A 7,918-nucleotide genomic window follows, 5' to 3' on the forward strand; every position below is an offset into this window, starting at 1 on the left:
GTCGCTTTGTTAAATGTCATTACGGAATACCCCGAATGTGCACATGTATACGCAAGTAGAATTTTTTAAACTGCTGGGTTGAGTTGTGTTGTAGGTAGGAACAAAATAAAATACTTAAAAAAAACTTTTTAAAAAACCACGTTTTTCTTGTGGACTAAAAAGTAGAAAATAAATTTTCATACATTTGATGACAAAAAACGTGGGTACGTTCACCATCAAAGTTCCCGACCCATCTGCCCGACCCACGTTTTTTGTCATCAAATGTATGAAAATTTATTTTCTACTTTTTAGTCCACAAGAAAAACGTGGTTTTTTAAAAAGTTTTTTTTAAGTATTTTATTTTCTCCTTTTTAGTCCGTTGCTACACATGAAAAACGTGGTTTTTTAAAAAAGTTTTTTATATAGTTTATTTTCTACTTTATCTAATGACTTCATTAAGTATGACTTGACTAAGTGTTTATAAATACACGGACTAAAAATCTTGAGCGACCAGGATTCGAACCTGGGTTGTCGCGGCCACAACGCGAAGTACTAACCACTATACGATCACGGCCAGCGCGCTCACATCGATTGGGGCCGAAGTAACTGTATCAATAGGCCTCCAGTCTTGTCGGTATCTTTAGAAATCATGTCCTCAATTTTATGGTCCTTGGGGCGTAATCAAATTAAGCTAATTACGGTCTCTAATTGCTAGTTTTTATGATTGCATCTGAAATCGTTAGGCGAAAGTAGCCTACATGCCAAATTTCAGATCTCTAGAGCAATCAGAAGTGGGCTAATTTTCGATGTCAATTTTAACAACAACCATCCAAACAAACAAACAAACGCGAAGCTGAGTTAAGAAAAAAACGTGTTAACAAGGAAATATCAACGAAAAGCGGTGGTATTTCCGTCGCAATTTTAACTTGGAAAAGTCGTGAATTATAATGGTAGGACGGGTGCCAACGAATGGGGTGACATGGCTTTAAAGACAGGGGTTCTCAATTTGTGGGTTTTGGACCTTAAAAAAAACACCAGAGTTTCTTCCAGGCATCTCTTCGGGGGGCTACCCCCCACCCCCCAAAAACGAAATTGAATTTATATAGAAAACATATACTTTTACCAGTGTCCGCCCCCGGAAAATGTTGACCCTTCCCCCCCCCCACCCGAAAATATCAAGGCCCCCCCCCCCCCCCCCCCCCGGAGAAAAAAGTCTCGAAGAAACACTGAGGAAGAAGTGGGTCGATTTCTAGGTTCCCCTTTATGAATGCAGATGACCACATTTTTCCTTCTGATGCAGAGGTCACAGTAACAGATGAATTCTACTGCATCTGCTTTAATTTATTTTAATGTGAACTATGTGTTGGTCATTTTCTGGCTCGTAAATTTTCTGCCAATTGGTTTGGTACGACTAAAAAATGATAATATTTGTTTTGTGAAATGCACGGGTATGAAGAAAATAGTGATAAAGTTTAGATCATTAATTTGATGGCAATCGAGATTTATTAATTAGAAGGGGTCAGTTGTTGGAGCAGTAACCCTCGTTTGATCGGATGAGTGCCTCATCACAAGAAGAATCAGGCGCATCGCTGGCGACACTTCGTTTAGAATAAAGACTATCTGCTAAATCTGATAGATCCAATGTCTTTATATAACTAATTAATGTCGTCACTCATCCATAAACCTAAACACCCTCCATTTTACAGTAATGATATTGCAAGAAAAGAAAAAGGGTACCACATATTGCTTAGACCCTGTTTAGAATCGTCACGACTATGCAAAGAAAACACGATGTGACTCGATTCAGAACGAGGGGTGCGGCGAGTTGTTAAATAGATTTCTTTTCAGCGAGTTTTTTCCCTTGAAACTTTTGTATTAACCGCGCCAATTGAAAAGTTGGATTAGGTTTTAAATCGCACTTGATGTAGTCAAGATGGGCGTCAAATAGACATGAGTGTTTGCCGTTCTCCGCGGATGAATAGGGGAGTTACGTAAGGAATAAAACGGCTATGTCCTGGATAGTTTTTATTTAACTATAAATTAACCCTGTATTGCCCTTTGTGCTGAAGTGGTTGAAACGACGCTATCCTCTAAAGGTGAACTAATATTTGGTAGGATATGGCTGTTAATTTTGATGATTTGCTTGCTTTCCGTGGAGGGGGGGGGGGGGGGAGGGGGGGGTAGTAATATAATCGGTACGTCGGAACGACATGTTCAAGTAGAGTTTCTTGTTAGCATCGCCACCCCCTACCCCCTATCAATAATTTACGTGGAGGTTGAAAAGTGTTTTTTTTTTTCCAAAAGATGGTAAGTGCGTTGCGTTAGTGATCACTGTGAATATTCATTTAGTTTTAACGGATTAAATATATACGAGAGATTAGGGTGTTTTGTGAGTTGCCCATTAATGATGTCACGTTTCAAAGGAAAAGTGGCGTTGGACTTTTTATTTGAAAATTATTTTTAAAAGCTATTTCGCATTTTTCAAGACTTTTTAAAAGGATATTTTTGAAAACTTTCTTCGGCAATATTGTTCTAAATTATAGCAGGAATCGATTGGTAAATGCATTTTTTCTAGGGTTTTTGGCTTTTCCGGAAAATCCAGGAAGGAATTCCGGGAATTTTTTTGGCCTATGTTCATCCTCGGAACTTGCTTAACATATTTGCTTTTGGAACTAGTCCTCGATATTGCTTCGTTGAGGAGGAGATACGACTTAAAGCTGCGGACACACATCCACATATCCTTCCATCCATCCAGAAATGACGAGTTAATAATCGCAATTGTCCGTATGGAAATTGCGCTAAAAAATACAGTGGGGGTATGGGGGGGGGGGAGAGAGAGCGAGAGAGAGAAATATGGACCTTTAGTGACGATGTGTCAGGAGGATTTAAAATCGTCAAAGCGTGACGTCATCAATTGGAGACTTTATCGTAATGTCGTCACCAACTCAAGTACATTCTTGACCTTAAGATAGGGTTATGAGATTGACTTTGCCTTAACAAGACAGTAATAGAGTAAATGTAAAAATGCTGCGCAAACATACATGTTAAATCAAATGTTAAGAGAATAAAAGCGTTCAAACTACAGCATTTAGACAAGGAAGTAACACAGGGGACGCAACTACAACATTCCAAAGTCAACTCGCATTGCTTCCCTTGTACTCAGTTCTTATAATAAGGGTAATTTCAAAACATTCCTTGCGTTTCCACACAAAAGAATTTACCCAAGACATTACAGGCATACATTTTAGTAGTTTTTCTTTTAAACAAAGGTAAATTATGAATGTGGAGTTGTTTTCAAACCACAAAAATTTGAAAACAGTGTCGTAGGCAGAAATTTGTCATGGATTGTAATGGGGTTACATTTTTTCCCCCTAATAAGAAAAAACTTAAGAGTGTTGAAAGCGATACGAGTGAGCCGTCACCAATCGCTGTAATTAAACGTGAGACAGCTCTCTTACCCCCCACGTCCCCCCCTTCTCATTTCAATGACTTAACTAGCCCCTCTTTACTCATCATCACAGACGTGCACTCTTCAACCCCTCTCCATGAGTGTGACGTCATTTATGAATGACCCCTTTCACATTTCGAACGCTATAACGAGCCCCATAGCTGTCTTGTAGTTGAACTTTAAAAATTTTCTAATTTAACGATTTCTTTCACTTTCCAGAAAACCTTTTCAGAAAACAATACACGAATATTTAACTTTCAAGATAATTGGATTTTAATTTTTAAAATTAGTTCTTAAAAACGAATTTTACTTTAGGAAATTCAATAACTAATTGGGACCCATGATTTTTTACATTTAACCTTTAAAAAAGTATGTTTATTTTTCCTATTTTCAGTGCCTTGTTATTTTTCATTCTTGTTCAACACGGCTGAGATCAAATTTAAAAAAAAAAAGGGTTCGGGCTTTAACCTTCTAAAGAAGCTGAATCCTGTATGTTTATACTTTTAATATGGTGGATCTAGTCGTATCTTTTCTGATGCAGCTTTTGTGAAATTTCTGCTTTCAATATGGCGGATCTATTCGTAGGCCTACCTTATCTGAAGCAGCTGCTGATAGGAACTTCAGTATTCTTGTACTGATCACAATCCAAATCTTCTCTCCTTACTAGTGTCGCCTCACATTCTATGTGAATAGTCAAAACTTCACGTCTGCTGACATAGAACCCCACCCCCCCCCCCCCCCCCCGTTCTTAATCTGAATTAAATCCGCTCTGGCTTTGTCGATCTTATCTTGACCACAGCTTTTTTCAGGCATGACCAGAGACGCGGAGAACTTGCTTCCTTTGACGAAAACAAAAATGCTTGTGAGTCGTTTCCAAAGCACGTCACAGAACTAATCAATTAATCACCTCATAACCCGGGGAGGGGGGGGGGGGTGGAGCACCACAGTTAAATTGTTTTTCTTCTTCTTTGTTCTTTATTTTAGTGTTGGAATCGCAATCAAGTATAGGTGTCTACTGGTTATGCGCCATTGAGGCCATTGATTCCGATTTCAGCCTGCTTTTCTTTTTGGATTTGCTTCCATAGCCTTTGTTCAACCAAGAACAAACTACAAGGCAGCAGTTGTTTGATTTTGGAGTTGTGTATCATTTTCGCCATTTATTACAGTTTTCTGATGCTTTAAGTATTGGTGTGACGGTCAGTCCAATCCATTCTATGATATCCTCCATCCAATATCGCCTTTACTTTTTCGTCTTCTTCCTTCTGACCCAGCATGATTGTTTTTTTTTTCAACAGGCCGTTAGCTCGTGTATCCTGCCTATACCATTTGAGTTTCTTTGTTTTAATGATACCTAGCAGGTTCTCAAATGGCCATTCATGATTCTTTCTTTGCTTTCTTAATTTTTTCATCTAAATGATGTTGGCTCGTGTTATCGGCCCATACCATCTGAGTTTCTTATTTCTGATGATATTTAGAAGGTTCTCAAAGAGGCCACATGTGTGATTCTTTCACGGAACTTTTCATTTTTCATCTAAAGGGCGTGGTTGTGACTGTTACAGTTGATGATAAGCATGTTGAACTGTGAGGATATCGATCCCACTCCGGGACATCACAGAGTTCTCAGTAGAAAGTAAAGTTCCCTTTCGTGCCTGACGGCCCACGGGGCAGAAGAAGTAGAGGCCATCTGTTTCTGTGACCTTGGCGTATGTGTGGTCATCACAAAGCCTATCCGCCATTACTTTCCCTAACATAAGTCAGGTCAGGTACCCATCAGAGGTGTGGACTCAGGGGCCTGCTACGGCTCTAGCCAGGTACCCGAACTGGGTACCAGCCATGTGTGTCGCTGGGCATACAGCATAGTGTGTAAAGTATTATGTTTATATAATCATTACTTCTTTACTTGTTCGTGTTTTCACATGCGTGTGTACACAGCGAGTACACGTGCATGTGACACATAGCTGTGTGCTCACACATCTCATCATGACTGACTTGTGTTTTGTAAGCGTCGCGAGCCGCTTCACGCATGCGCATTTAAATATGCGTGTAACGGCTGGTCTGCTTACGTAACAGACGGTAAAAATAGTTTGGCCTTCACCTGCACGCTCTAGTTACGACACAAAAATATTTACAGTTGCATTGTTATACATAAGCACAGAGTGTTGTTTGAAGAAAGCAATATTGATGTTATTGGATTATTTAGGAAAATGAAAAATGGCAAAAAAAAATGAACACGAATACTGCGTGGAATGTTCATCAATACTTATACAAAATTATCACGTGACTAAAAGAAAATGCTAATATAAGTAGATATATTTTAGAGCATTATTGTGCGATTCGGTAGTATAGTGGTTAGTACGGCACCCTCTTCCAGGGGGTGAGACCAGGGTTCGAATCCCTGCCGGATTGATTTACATTTTTTAGAGAAATATTTTAAGGCTTGGATGTCTAGTGTAGTAATATATTCTGACTTGCATATGTGACTTCTACAGAACAAGAAATTGGGCTTGAAATGAAAGTACAAGGACCCCTGCAAGATGAAATATAGCATGGTTAATGCTGGAATAATTTTAACTGTCGCATAAGGCTCACTACAAGGAACTATCGTTGGAAAGAAATGCCCAGGACATCAAGCCCTAAGCTACAAACTTGAAACTTCCCCTTCCTAGTGCATTCAATGTCACCAAAATCGGAATCTACCTGTATTCATCATCATCTTTGTGACATCATGTCGAGAAATTAGAATATCAATACAGTGGTACCTCGACAGATGAGTGTCCTAACATACGATTTTTTAATATACGAGCCGTAGAGTGAGTGATGTTTTGATTTGAAATATGAGCAAAATATGAGACACGAGGAAACAGATTAGCTGGGGATTTTTCAGTTTGTTGAAAAGAAACACCCAGAAAAAAAATTGCAATCAATTCTGCATCGGTTAAATGACACTTGTCACATTTCCGCAACATTCTGGAAGAGAGGAAAAACAAACCTCATTTGACAGTTTTTTATTTTTATATAACGGCCTGTTGGGGAAAGTGTGGTGAAAAAAGCAATGACCATTAAAGAAAGAGAAAAAAAAAGCTCTGACGAAAATTTATTGAAAGTAACAAAACGTAGTAGGCCTACAGTGGTATTTAAATTCAGTTATATTCAGTGAAGTTTAGTTGAATTTCAATGAGTGATAAAGTTTAGCATTGAGAGTATAACGAGAAAGTGAGTTAGAGGGAAAGTTGGAGTTTAGTAAGTGAACGAAGTGAAGTGAAGCTCAGTCGCAGAGTTTCTTCCATGCATCTCTTCGGGGGGAGGGGGAGGGGTCTCCACTAAGTGTTTCTTTCTTACCGTGCCTGGAAGAAACACTGGTTATCCCTCGGTCACAGGATAAAAAAACACAGAAAAATGCAAGCTTATGCTAGGAAACAAGGAAACAAAGTCACAGAAAAAAAATAAACCGGGAGTGATCTCCCCTAAATTTTCTCGAATATTCTTATACGAGCCGACCCGCGGCGTATCATACGCCGCTATTTAGTTGTTTTATTTTCTACTTTTCAGTAATTCATAATTTGTGAATTCGACAGTACCAATGCTGCCACTGAAAATATTTGCTTTTAAAACACTATCAGTAGGTCGTTAAGGACGATACTACCCCCACCCTCCTTTCCCCCAACCCCCCTAACCCGCCCCCCCCCTGAAAGAAGCCTCCTCTTAGTTACCTCCCCTAAGTTTATAATTGTTTCAAACGAAATTATCTGCCCCTAGTAACCGTCACTAAACCCGGCTCTATGATAGTAAACATTTAGCGTGAACCAAAGCTCACCAGACCATGTAGGGGTGGGGTGGTAGGGAGCACGCTTACAGCTTGTTTTCTAGCGTCTCCAAGAAGAGAATTATATATATACGAGCCGGCCCGCGGCATAACATACGCCGCTATTTAGTTGTTTCTAATTTTCAATAATTCATAATTTGTGAATTCGACAGTACCAACGCTGACACTGAAAATATTTCTTTAAAACACTATAAGTAGCTCGTTAAGGACCATAACCCCCCCCCCCTTCCTCCCCCCCCCCCCCCTACGTTTAAAATCGTTTGCTCTGCTTGTAAACATTTAGAGTGAACACAGCTCACTAAAACCATGTAGGGGTGGGGAGGTAGGGAGAGCGTTTGCAGCTTGTTTTCTAACGGCTCGAAGAAGAGAATTATATATATAGATATAACACTACGTGGTATGGCTACTCGGGATATAGACATGCTTTTTAATCAATGTTTGAATATTTTACTTTTTAAAATAGAATAGAATCTCGTAGACAAAAGAATTGCGCACCAAGCGAACGCCAAAACAAAATGTGCATAATAGTGCGGATAATTATAAGTACTTTATAAAAATAGCGTAAATTACTACTTCCGGTCAAAATTTGATAGAAGGCAGATAATTACATCTTTTACGTACATGTGAAATTTCATTTATCTATCTTGAATAGTATTCAAATTATAGGC

The sequence above is a fragment of the Physella acuta genome, unplaced genomic scaffold (assembly GCF_028476545.2).
Source record: "Physella acuta isolate Inbredline_101_S28 unplaced genomic scaffold, ASM2847654v3 ptg000623l, whole genome shotgun sequence".
Classification (NCBI taxonomy): Eukaryota; Metazoa; Mollusca; class Gastropoda; family Physidae; genus Physella; species Physella acuta.